This window comes from Gobius niger (assembly GCF_951799975.1).
Source record: "Gobius niger genome assembly, chromosome: 6".
Lineage (NCBI taxonomy): Eukaryota > Metazoa > Chordata > Actinopteri > Gobiiformes > Gobiidae > Gobius > Gobius niger.
The window spans coordinates 21,636,533-21,650,807 of record NC_136857.1 but is presented as its reverse complement, the minus strand read 5'-3'; positions in this window follow the sequence as shown (position 1 = coordinate 21,650,807).

The following is a 14,275-nucleotide window of genomic DNA, read 5'->3' as shown; positions in this document are numbered from 1 at the left end:
TTGTTGTGTTTTATATCATTCAAGAACAGCTGTACAGTTGCAGGAAATGTATCCAAAAGCAGGCATCATTTTGAACGTTTCATCGCAAAAGCCCGCCCCCACACTGTTCTCGGTCTATGGAGTAAATCAAGAGTACCAGAGTGACTTTCTCTTAAAAGCGTACAACAAGAAAGTCGTGCGGATCGTCGGGCAAGATTTGTTCAAAAAAATACATATCCGCTGTAACTCAACCTGCTACTTGCATTTTTCTATCATCCTCTGATTCCCCGTCATCTTGTTTGGCGTGAACTGCTTGAAGAGGATTGTTTGTTTGTTTGTTTTTGTCAAAGTCTGTATTTTTCTGCTGCTGTTTTTTTTTTGTCTTAAACTGCTTCTCAAACGGTTTTAACCTGCAGCAAAAAAAAAAAAAAAAAGAATAGGAATAGGAATGAAATTGGGCTTTATCAACGAGAAGTGAACCTAAAGTGCCCTTGTGTTTCTGCGGTGGAGACATCTGGACTAGTTTTAACTAAACTGATATGAGATTAAATATGAACTTATCGTGCACTGTTCTGTTGATAAAGTCTGGCTGTCGGTCTAATGGCTGGGGACTGTATGAAACTGTATTGACTGGGCTTGGTCTCATTGCTGCAGGCGGCTCTTTCTGCTGTTTGCCTCTGTTTTAAAAGTGTTTTATTTGAGGACTGTTGATTTGTATATAACGCTGTCACATGACGGGTCACATGACTGTATCTGTGTGAAGAATCAGCTGAATATTATTTATGAAGATGATTATGACGCTAATTATTGTAACTGAATAAATCTGTCACAACCTTCATCTGTTGTCTGTGTTGGTTTATCTCGAGGCGCTCCGCCAGGCCACATCCTTCTGCTCGAGAAGTTACATTTATGATGCTGGATCGTGGTTTGTCACTGGACATTACTACAAGCTTGATAAAACAAATCAAAGCCACTGCCTCAGTTTTGAATTATAATTTTCTATTGTGTTCTTAATCTTTCTGGCTTTAATTAATCTTTGGCTCTGCGTCGTTTCTCTCATTAACCCTGTTTTAATCAGGTCCACCTCGTTAAACCTGCTCCAGACCTGGAGTTAGTCTGAACCCTCTGAGGATCTTCAGGAGGTAGACCTTACCGCCCCCCTCTCCCACGTGAGACTGTGAAAAAGTTTCTTTAAAACTTAATGTTAGATCATCATCATTTTAAAAGATATGAAATAGCTGTATGAGAGACCCAACAGGCCCAGTTAGAACCATGAGGCCGTCCTTCTGTGGACCCACCACCTGCAGGAGGAGCCATAGGGGCTGGTGCAACAGCTGCCTCCACGACCCGGCAACGGACAAGTGGAAGAAAATGGATGGATGGATGAAATAGCTGTTAATGTGAATTATTTTCTTACTGGTCAGAAAAACATATGATCTAGACCAGTGGTTCTCAACCTCTTGGAGCCGCGACCCCCATTATAACAGGTAAAGGGGTTTGTGACGGGCGGGGGGCCCAGGTCACATCGTGAGAAATAGGAACATAAGCCTACATAATTCTTAAAAAACAAACAGCTGAAATAAAATTCATAAAACTACGAACAAATAATTGCACTCTGGTAAAATAGCAAACACATGCTACAATTAAACATTACATTATATGCAAATGAAAATATGTATGTTTTATCCAAATGATCTGGTGACCCCCCAAATTTGTCTCCCGACCCCCAGGTTGAGAACCACTGATCTAGACTTTGAGTTGTTCTACTATGGCTATAACAATTGCAATCATCCAAAAAGGACTGAATCTGATCTAAATACCCAAACTCGGAGCGCCTTTCTTCAATCACATCCAAAATAAGCCTCCATTGGTGATGAGTGGGATGTCTTAAAGCTGAGAGTACCTGACCTTTTGTTGTTGTAGAGTACATTTATTTTTGCCACCACAGAGTATCTTGTATACACAACAAAAAAAACAAATCTTCACCTAAACTTTTAGTGAGCGATGGAAAATAGAGGTAGAATCGAAATTAGTGCCTTTTATTTTGGGGATGGTCTTCCCTGCTTCACTTTGGACACTACCTGTTTACATGAGCGAATGCCAAATATGGTAACTATAAACTTTAGTAATGCATGGCTTTTTTTGGACTTTTTTCTAGCACAGGGACAAGAATTATCCAAGGAAGCACTTAAAAACTAGAGTTATTTCCCAGCGACAGTGACAGAAGTGAGAATTAAAATAAAAACTGGTTTGATCCAAGAGCAGCGCTGACTTCCACCTGAGATACCACGGAGCAAAAAACAGTTGTTTTTTAAAGGAATAGACCACCATTCTTCCAAACTGAGATATGTTCTTACCTGAGCTTAGACGAGTTGATGCGTACCTGTCTGGTCTTTATGCGTGCGCTCACGCAAAAACATCGAACACATTACTGCACGGACGTCGAAGAGCTCCTAAGGTGTATTACGCCTTAGAAAATTACAAAATTGACATGTTTAATTTTGTGTAGCTATACTTGGATTGTGTAAAGGCTCATGAATGTTACGGCTCAACTATGAAGGGACTCGACAATTGGACACCAGACAAAGGAAAATATACCATACAAACATTTAAAAGCCGAGGTGTTCTTCAGATTTATATATTTGTTTCATTTTGTCTGATTGGGATTAATCCATAAGCATAAGCCTGATGCCCATGGCTCTTATGCATGTTTTTAAAGGAATAGGCCACCGCTTGTCCATACTGAGATATGTTCTTACCTGAGCTTAAACGGGTTGATATGCACCTGTCTGGTCTTTGTGCCCGTGGAAGAGCTTGGTCACTTGTAACTTCACCCCGTTTGGAGCTATAGGAATATACTGGGAGAGGCTAAATGCTAACAACTTCCATGGTCGTTTTGCATGGCTGAGGGCCAGACAGTTACGCATCAACTCGTCTAAGCTCAGGTAAGAACATATATCAGTATGGAAAAACGGTGGCCTGCCACATGGGAACCTGCAGATGCCGAACAGAACGGCCTGACATGAGAGCTGAACATGAGAAATTCCTTTTGTGAGGTGAGGGGGATAAACTCTCCCCTCAAACTCCTAAAGTGCAACTCCAACTGATCCAGGCAGTGCCCCGTACCCGCCTCAAGCTCATAGTAGCAGTTTTTATCTTCCTGCTTTTTGTGAAGCTAAAGCCAACACGGCTCCTGCTCTGTCACCTCACTCGACTCGACCACGGGTAAACAGGTCAGCGAGGCAGCACACTCAATATTTAATGTCCCCTTATATGCTGCACCTTCTATACGCTCATTTCTTATTGATAAGGGCTAATTTCTGACGCTTATTTAAAACCACACAACGGGCTCCGGCTGTCACGATATCTTACATAACACATTATTCTGTTACCAATACAGCACACACTGTTAAGTACAGTGCCCTGCCTCCACTAATGCTGGCACCCTGCGAGCAGCAAAGACATTGTTTAAAATGTAAATATTTCCATCAAAGGATTCACAAAAGAAGCTATTTGGAGAGCAGGGCGTGTGTGTGCAACTGGACAAAGAACCACCAAAAATATATTACCTTAATTTCAAAATAAACAATAAAGTACTTGAATAGGAATACACCAGAGTAGTGTTGTACAATAAAGTAGTGTGTTAACCTCTTACCACCACATTTGAAAGCTAAGACCCACAAAACTGATCTTTTTCCTCGCGTTGTTGCTGTGTTGTGTCACCTTTTGTATGTATTTTTTTCTTTCTTTCTTTTCATTTTCGTCACATTTTTGTTGAATTTTGGTCACATTTTTGTTGAGTTTTTGGCACATTTTTGTCACATTTTTGTCACATTTTTGTTGAATTTTTGTCATATTTTTGTTGAGTTTTTGTCACATTTTTGTTGAGTTTTTGTCACATTTTTGTTGAATTTTTGTTGAATTTTTGTCACATTTTTGTCACATTTTTGTCACATTTTGTTGAATTTTTGTCATTTTTTTGTCACATTTTTGTCACATTTTTGTCACATTTTGTTTAATTTTTGTCACATTTCTGTTGAATTTTTATCACATTTTTGTCACATTTTTGTCATATTTTTGTTGATTTTTTGTCATTTTTTTGTCACATTTTTGTTGAATTTTTGTCACATTTTTGTTGAGTTTTTGTCACATTTTTGTTGAGTTTTTGTCACATTTTTGTTGAATTTTTGTCATTTTTTTGTCACATTTTTGTTGAGTTTTTGTCACATTTTTGTTGAGTTTTTGTTGAATTTTTGTCATTTTTTTGTCACATTTTTGTCACATTTTTGTTGAATTTTTGTCATATTTTTGTTGAATTTTTGTCATATTTTTGTTGAGTTTTTGTCACATTTTTGTTGAGTTTTTGTCACATTTTTGTGGAATTTTTGTCACATTTTTGTCACATTTTGTTTAATTTTTGTCATTTTTTTTGGCACATTTTTGTCACATTTTTGTGGAATTTTTGTCACATTTTTGTGGAATTTTTGTCACATTTTTGTGGAATTTACATCCTTGCTTTCTTATTTTTTTGTGGCTATTTTGGTGTTTTTTCCCAAGAAGCTTTTTGATTGGGTTAAAGCCAAACTGGAGCAAATGGGATCCGTTCAGGTGGGAGTTAAGAGGTTAACCCTGCAGAATCTAAGCCCTTGGTGACACACTGTGGATGGAAACTCTCTTTTCGCTTTGGTTCCGCTTGTCTGCCCCCGGTGGGTCTTCTTTCCTCTCCCCGTGCACTCGTGGTACTTTGGTCTTGGTACCGGTGCGCTCCCATGTCCCGCGCTCACATCACCCGACCCTCACCTGCGCCTCACCTGTTGCTCACCTGTCGGTCGGAGAAACCTAACCTGTGTCTGTAAAAGCCTCATCATCACTAATTCATCCGCTCTGAACTCCAAGCTTTAGTCACGTTTGAGAGAGGTTAGAGGAGACCGAGTCACTAAAAGTCCACGCGTTTAATCCGAGTCACCGACATTTTTTTTTGTTCAGTTTGAGATGAGTTCAGATGTTATTGGTGGTCAGGCAGCGATACCAACCATGATAACAATAATCAACTAGCTGGTGATATTAATGTAGGTGAAATGCTCCACTGTGTTGCTGTTTTCTTTTAAATATATAACTTTAGTTTGGATACGTCCTCAACTCCTGTTTCCCATGTCTGACTATACACTGGTGAATGTTTGTTTTGCCTGTGCCTGTTTCCTTGTGTCATGAGGCGTTCAGGCGCTCCTCGCGTTGCACGTTTTTCTATTGTGCACCTGTCAGCGCTCACCTGTATCTACCTGTGTATCTGAGGACCAGTCACAGGCGATCGATTGTTCCCGTGGTGACAGATCAACATGTGGGAGGTGGATTGACTAAAGCAGGAACTGGAGATATACAGCCCGGGCAGGAGAGCATGAGAGTTCAGAGTTAAAGGCTGTTTTAAAGGTCTGAAAGAAAGATTCTTTTAAAAAGGTGAACCATGAGGAACCATGTTTGACTGAGAGACGTTCCTGTGCAAAAATGTGCCTGATACCGAAGCCGGTGGTTGGTTGACTATTTTCAGGATTGATTTAGAACCAAAATAATCTGGCAGTCAGGGGCGAGTTTGAAGAAAGAGGATTCACCCCTGTGAGAGTGGATGTGGTTTTCTGTTTCCCATAAGCTCTTGCTGCTTATCTCCGAACGGCGCAGAATCGATACAAGCTGCTCAGCTCTCCGGCCGTGACCTCAACTCTCTCCAACCGGCTAAAGGCCAGTGTCTGGCTGTCGTTAGGGAACTTTATTACTGGACAGAGGTTAGCAAAAATGAGTCAAATTCTGTCAATAATTCACTGTCACCTAAAGCAGTGGTTCTCAACTGGTGGCTCGGGACCTGAAAACGTTTTCACTGGGTCAGAAGCCATTCCCAAGACACATTTCTCTCAATGATGCTACTACTGAAACTGTAATGAAACAGAACCTGAGAGTTGAAACAAGTGTTATTGGATTATGATTATTAGCTTTTTAAGCTTGTTAACTGCATATTCAACAATTATATTCATATTTTACATTATATCCAATGTAACAAATACAATTCTGTTGTGGGTTGTGGGTCATTATGTGGTGATGGTGGGTCACGGCGCCAAAGCAGAAATGCTGATCTACTCATGCTGTTAATCAAGCACGTTTTCACAAGCATCATAATGGTATTTTTATTTATGCAACAACAGGCTTTTTGCTGATGTTGGACCATGCCAATAAAGTCAAAAAGAAAAAAAGAATAAGTCTGTTAAAGATCATCAACATCCAATCAATTTGTGAGGAGAGCTGTTTTTGTCGTTTTAATTTCATATAATCTCCGACTCTCTCTGCTCCTGTCGATGATTTTTGGCCCGGTCGTTCCTCTGTGCCGCAGCTTCAGCAGAGTCAGTGTTTGTGTGTGAGTGCAGAGTAAATATTTAATCAGTCTTAAATAATAAAGGCTGGGTCAAAGCTGTGCTTCCTCTGCTCTCTCTCTCTCTGCTGTCACCACCTCCTCTTCCTCATCTGCACCTAAACATCATCCGACCCTGGCCCCTGCGACCACTCGAACACTGCGCCCTGAGGACCACTCCAACCACACTCCCGGTAGTTTATTATACAAACAAAACGTGATAGTTGGTTATTTTACCATAGTCCAAATCTGGTCCCTAAAATAGTGACTGACCAAAAAAAGAGTCGCCACCTGGGAGTAACTGTTTAAAAGTCTATGGTTCAGAAACCTTATGAGCCGACGATCATCCCATCAATGTATTCCTTCTTTCCTGATGGCAAGGGCGTATTCCAAGATGGCAATGCAAGAATTCATCGGGCTCACATTGTGACACCCTCAGTGCAGGACGGAGCGCTACCGCAAAGCCTTCATCCCCACTGCTGTCAGACTGTACAATAAGACTGTGAAGTAACGCCGACTGTAACAAGTGAATTTCTCCTTTGTGAGATCAATAAAGGTTTATCTTATCTTATCTTATCTTATCTTATCTTAAAAAGTGGTTCAGGGAGCATGAGATGGATTGTCCACCACAGAGTCCAGATCTTAACCCCATTGAGAATCTTTGTGATGTGCTGGAGAAGGTTTTACGCAGTGGTCACACTCTCTCATCATCAATGCAAGGTCTTGGTGAAAAACACTGAATCTTTTGACATTGCAGAAGCTAATTGAAACAATGCCACAGCGAGTGCAGGTGCAGATGGTGACGTGGCCTTAGAGAGAAAGCTAAACCTCGAGCCTCTGGTAACTGTTCTCTTCAATCATTCAGCATCTGACCACAGAGACCGGCTGGACAGCACAATGGCAGAGTGGTTAGTCAAAACTGTTCCTCTCTACAGGGGCGTCTGTCTTACCCATAATCATACATACAAGTTAAATAAAATAAACCAGGACAAACTCGAGCCAAACTGAACCATAGTGTTGTGTTTGGATGCAACACAAACCTATAGCATTCTGCTGAGCGCTGCCCTCTTCAGTGTCCACTGCACCGGCTGCTCCCTGACAGAAGCATTCTCAGATCACATTATAAAGAAACACGAGCCGTAGTGTGTGAGGGATGAATACTGTATAAACCGGGCCTCCACTCATTAGTGTTTCGGTTAGGAGGTCTTAGTTCAAAGACTTGTCTGCACATTCTTAATGGGTCTAATTCAAAATGAAATTCACACTGACTTCTTTATGACAAACAGCCACAGAATCTAAGCTGCAGTAAAGTCGTTCTACTCAGAAGGATCACATTAATACAGTCTAATACACACCAGTCAGTTTCTGCTGTTTGACCTGGTCTAGTTCTGGTTTAGACCTGTTTAAACCTTCAGACCTGCTTAGTCCTGTGGAAGACAATTGTTCATAAAAATGCTGCACAATGTAAACTGTTTAAAAAAATCTGTCAGAAATACTTTTATTCCTACTTAAAAAGTGCATTTGCAAGGAGAAACTTTTGTACTTTTACTTAAATAAATATGCTAAATATTGCTCCAGTAGCTGTACTTTTAGTTAAACCCACACCATGTAACATTTTTTCACCCAGTAAACAGAATAAAATACAAGCATTTATTTTATTACAGATATTTTTCTCATTGAAAAATACCTTATAAAAGCCCAAACAAGCATGTGAGCCGCTCTAGACCTGGCTGTAACTTTCAGGTTAAAGGTGTACTATATTTCTATGCACTATATAGTCCTTTTAAATTTGTACTGTTTTTTTTAACTGTATTTTTTATTTTTATTTTAGTAATTTATTTATTGTGCTGTGTAAATGTGAGCAGCTGACAATATTGCAACTTCCTTCGGGATCAGTAAAGTTTCTATCTATCTATTGATCCCCGTGGGGAAATACATAGTTCTCAGCATTTGACCCATTCATTCAATGCTGCTGGGGCGACCTATGAGCAGTGGGGCAGCCGAAGTCGGCCGGCGCCCGGGGACCCATCTCCAGGTGTGGAGCAGTGTTAATTTCGTCGACTAAAATATTTAGTCTTAATTTTAGTCAAAGTGATACCTAAAATTGGACTAAAACTAAATTAAAAGTTTCTCATGAGACTAAAACTATGACTAAAATGTCCAGATATTTTAGTCGACTAAAATAAGACTAAATAAAAATGAAATGAAGAGACTTAAATCATCCAAACTTCTATTGACCGTCTGAAAGAGCCTCATATCATGTAAATTCACTGCCAAAGGATCAGCTCTGAGCTTTATTCATGTGGAGCAGCTCCATTAAGTCGAGGACCTTGATTAAACATGATTAAAATGAATATTATCAATGCAAAGTCGACTAAATTAGTCTTAAATCTAGTCAACTAAATTGACATGCAATTTTAGTCGACTAAAGCTAGACTAAAATTGAAAAGTTTTTTTTGACTAAATCTCGACTAAAATGAAATGACATTTTAGTCAAAAGACAAAGACTAAAACTAAAATAAAATATGTTGTCAAAACTAACACTGGTGTGGAGCCAGATCAGGAACACCTGGCTGGAGTGTTAACCTATTGTGCATGTTTTAAGTAGTAGGGGAAACACGGGGAACACGGGGAGAACATGCAACCTCCACAAAGAGAGGGTCCTTTACTGAAAACAGGGACGTTTCCAGCTCGTTGTCATGGTGATGTCGAGGTCTAAGGTCCTCATCCAAGTCCATTCTTTGGTTACCCACAGCACAAACAGCACTCTCTTTGTCTGGATGGTCGTTATTGCTGGCAACAGTGTAATCCAAAATGTACCCAGTGTTTCTTTAAAAAAAATAGAAAGAAGTCAAAAAATTCTCCCACCACTGACTCACATCAACTTGGCATTAGAAGAACCTGCTAATGAGAGAAAAAAGTGTGAGCAACCCAAACAGAAGTCTACCTGAATTTGGCGATAGATGCATGGTGGTAATGACGGGAAATAACAGTATGTTTTGGTGGCGGTGTAGAGTTATTGCCATGTGAGACACTAACTCTAAACACAAGCACTAGTTTACTCCGGTGCGCTGTAGCTTTTGTTTACAGCGCTCTTATTATTGGTCCTGCCCGTAAGTACGAGATATTAATATTGTGGACGTCCCTCTGAAGCGGCTGGGACTTCCCTGTTTAATGTCCACTCAGCTCTGCCCCGCGCCCTGCCGCTATAAATATCACACACACACATGCACTCTCACGGACACGGAGTCAGGTTTCTCTTTAATGTGATCTGATAATGCTTTTGTGTTGGAGATAATTGACTGAACGGAGAAGACTCAGTTTCCCAGAATGCACCACGAGGTTTTAGAGAACCTGGCTTAGTCCTGGTTTAGACCTGGTTCTTTATTAAGTCTTGGTTTGAACCCGATGGATTTGTCAAGTTTCACTGCTGAGAGTTTTTTTCTGTGTGTGTGTGTGTGTGTGTGTGTGTGTGTGTGTGTGTGTGTGTGTGTGTGTGTGTCCTGCGTCAGCCCATCCTTTATCCAGTCCTGCCATAGTTTAGTCCTGGTTTAGTCCTAGTACGGTCCTGTCATGGTGGGACAGAGAGGAGACTGAGGTCAAAGCTTTTTGTGGAAAATCGATCGACACAGACTCAACGCATTAATAATTCAGCTCCAGCTTCAGAGGATCAGGCCTGAGATAAAACAAACACCAAACCGGGTCCAAACCGAGCCTAAACGGAGGCTTAACCAGGTCTCCCCCTGATTCTACCCCCCAAAATGTTGCTCCCTCCTGGTGTGAGCGTGTGTCTCCCTAACCTTGTACTTGTCTCTCTCTGCTTCCCTTTTACTATTCTCTGTCAGTTTTTTTTTCTTCATTATATTCAAAGCTCTTAAGATATCACCTGTACAGCGTAAATTGTAATTTGAGCTTAGTCTTTGATGTCTCGTGTGATAATGCAGGACTTGAGCTTCTGTCGACGCCTTTAGAGCACCAGTGTTGTCTTCCTTTATGCAAGGGCCCTATAGGTGCTCTTCACCCTCCTCACTTGAACCAAGCACATTCTCTCCAGTTTGGCATCACCTAAATCTAAAAGCTACTTGGGAAAAAAAGCAACAAAGAAGCAACAAAAACAGAAAAGAAAAGCCAGAAAAGCCGCAATAATATAATAAAAAAGTGACTGAAGTGAACACGTGAAAATACAACGAAAAGGCAATGAAAAAGCAACAAGAACGGACAAAAACGCGACTAAAAAAACAACAAAAACATGACAAAAAAGAGACAATAACACACAATCAGTTTTGTAGACCATTAGCTTTCAAATGAGGCATTACACTGTTGCTCTCCAGTCGTGAAATAAAGGATACCTCCCTCTACATAAATGTCCTAAATGTCCCTAAAGATCCTTCTCCAGTTCTAAGCCAGCTTCCTGGTTGAGAGTACCTAGTTGGAAACACAGCCTGCAAACCTCACACAGAACGGCCCAGGAACAGGAGCAGAGCACAGGGAGGCAGCATTTTGAAGCGGTTTCTACAAGTTTCAACAGAGAGCACTGCGCTCTCGGTGTCTCTGATGAAGTGCTTTCACTCTTCAGACCACACTCTGAGCCACCGACCGCCCTAATGCTCTGCTCCGAGGGAAAGGGATCTTTAGGGCGCCGTGATGAAAGTTTGAGGCGAGAGAGTGAGAGTGCGAGGTGAGCTGGTTGAATTATGGATGCCCGATAATCGCTGGTCATCGGTGCAGTTCAGGAACACAGATGGGTTATAAAATATTCAGCGTTACACTGTGGCACGTTTGACCCACGACCTTTACACACACACACACACACACACACACACACACACACAAACACGAAACAATGTGCTCGCCATTCCGGCTCAGGTCAAGAGAGGAGTTCAGTCCGTCTGAATTTACAAAGGCAGTTTGGGATCGGTAACTGAAGACAGGCTGGATTTAAATCAGATCTTAACCTCAACCTCATCTCAGTGGACTCCAGGGACCATTAAATCAACATTTTGTAACTGGCCCCTCGTGTGCAACTAAAAAACAATTACAATCCATCCAGAGCAGAACTAACAGGTTGGACTCATGAGAAACCTCCAGTGGAAAGGCCAACCACTCTGCCAACAAGGGCACGGCGCACACTCCACAGAGATCAGAAGTTCATGGCACGATAACCACTCTGCTGCAGTAGTGTTATTCTGGTGCATTTTAAAGGTTTCTCTGTGAGTATATGGAGTATAACAAGATAATGGGGAAAAAAAGATGATGGAGGGCGTTTGCTGAGTCAAACTTTTGAGTGGCGTCCAACCGCTGCGCGACAGAAGCGTTGCGCTCTGGAAGGGTTCACCTCGGCTTCCGCTGACACACACTCAGAGAGAGGAGGCTGTGTTCAGGTGATGTACGTTCTTGGTCTGCATGACAGAGAAGAGGCGTGCATACAGTTTAGTCACTGAGAAAGCACAGTGGGGGCACTTGGCACCAGGCCAGCAGCCTAAATCTTTGACACATTTCTATTTCAGCATTCTGGTAAACAAGCAGACAGATACAGGCCCTACAATAAGAAAAAGAAAAGAAAAATAAACAAACTCACAGTTTCAGAGAGTTTGGTCGGTGATACCTGGCAACCTTGACCTGGCCCCTAGACATGCTCCTCCTGAGAGAGAGAGAGAGGTTAGGACACCGAATTCTGATACAAAATCTGCAGCTGACTTCATTTTTTTTTCTTCATACATACATTTCTTTATTAATTACAACAAAAAATACAATAAAGGAAACAAGTGTTAAAATACAAAGTTGGATTCCGTGGCCATAAGATCGTTGGAAGAGTTAAAAAATTAAAAAGGGAGGTCCTAGCAAAATGGAAAATTCCCAAACTGTTCGTTTCTGAAATTGCTTGTCAGGTACCCCTTAAATTCCCCCATAGACCCATGCTGAGTGACACAGCCATAGTCCAGGATGTTAAGCATTTGTACAGCCAGAACAAAACACGACCTCCGCACTGCCCCCGCCACAGGCAGCGTCCCATCAGGCAACACAAAGTTTGGTCTGCGTACATTGTATGGTAGAACCTTTTGTGTGGGACGGTATTGGTCCAATGCTTTGGGTGAAAGTCCATGAAACATTTTATATGCAAAACATGACAGTGCAAAGTTACGTCTTGTTTGCAGTGTGATCAGACCTTCTGTAATGCTGATTTTTACATGAGCTTATTTGCTTATTAGCATTAAGCAAATAATACTTAATACTTACTTACTAACTCTGTAAATTCACATGAATCAAAATGCACATACTACATTTACATACTACTTTGCTACACACTTGAAAACTAAAGCTTCATAAAACAGACTTCTAAAATGAGGCTGACATTACCTGATATTAGAATGCAGTCAATGACAGACCCATAGTGAGTGTCCCTGCATCCACGCTGTTGGCATCAGTGTTTGGGGTAACGTATAGAGTTCGGGAAATTCCACAGTTACAATGGAGATCGACCATCTTTACGGGTGCGTACCTATGTTCCCCGGGTGCGATTCTTTATTTGTGGGTGAGTTGGTACATCAACCGATCACAAGTCATGAGTAAAACGTCATAAATATATCAATCAGTTTAACCCTGACCCTGCCCTAGCCACTAGCCTTAAGGATGGTGGGCTGGTGCCTAATCTTAATCAATAGTAGTGGGGGAACATAGGTACCGGGGAACATAGGGCTGAACCCATCTTTGCAGCTGTTAGCATACATTTCCATTGACTAACATTAGCTAAAAACAGTATAAAAAGTGGAGAAAAACCCGTGTTACTGCTGGTAAATACATCTAACACACTGTGGTGTCCACGTGTTTTAATTAGAACAATAAATCCAGTATTTTAACTTTTAATCTCCATTAGTTTACAATTTCTGCTAATCCCATAATGCTTAGCGACATCACATTCAGAATTTACAGAAACACATTACTTTTCCCAGTAACTGAGGAATAGAACATCTTACTTAAAGCAGTACTAAGTAACTTGTTTACCTTAATAAATCCTTTTCATAGTCCCTCCTGGGGTAATGCAAGTGTTAATGGGGTGATTGGAGGGTCTTTCATCTCTCCCTGGTGTCTCTGGCCAGAAAACCACAATTGCAACTTGACTGCCACCGGACCGGAGCCACCAATACACACTAATGAAAACACGCAGAAGAAGCTAAGAAAGCTAATTACTGGCTAGCGCCACTTTAAACAGTATTTACAGCCAACATTGAGTGAAAAAAACAAATTCCATTGTGTCATTGGATGTACAATATCCCTCTCTCCCTTTGCCTTTTCTGTCAGCAAAGTATTTACTCTCACGGACAGCTAATAAGTTAAGAAAAATGCTACGACACTTGCTACGACACCTGCAGTTGCGCTTATGGCCTCTAGGGGTAAGTGTTATTACTTAGTACTACTTTAAACATAATACGGTAATATATGAGTCATTACAATTCAAGTAGCCTAACTAAAGTTACATTTAAATGGTTTGTATTGATGTACAAACGAAAAAATGCCAAACTCCCCCCAAATAAAATGCAGCACCAAATCAAGTCAAGATAAGATCTGCAGTTGTGTGTGGCGTCGTTAAAACAAAACACGAGAGAATGGGGATTACAAAAGAAAAGGAAATCATTGACTGCACCTTTGCTCTGTGGTATTATGATTATTTTCTGTTTGATTTTCTCAAAAGTAACTCAAAAGTAACTCAAAGTAATTTAACGCAGCTACACTTTTAAAGCTGTAACTACTAATATAGAATACCATTTTAAAATAACTTTGCCAATTGGTTTAGAACTCGATAACAGACCCCTCACGAGCAGAGTAATACAGATGGCGTCTCTGGAATCGCCCATATATGGTCATTTTTGAAAACAGTGAAAGCAGTACTAAGTAACTCTTCCC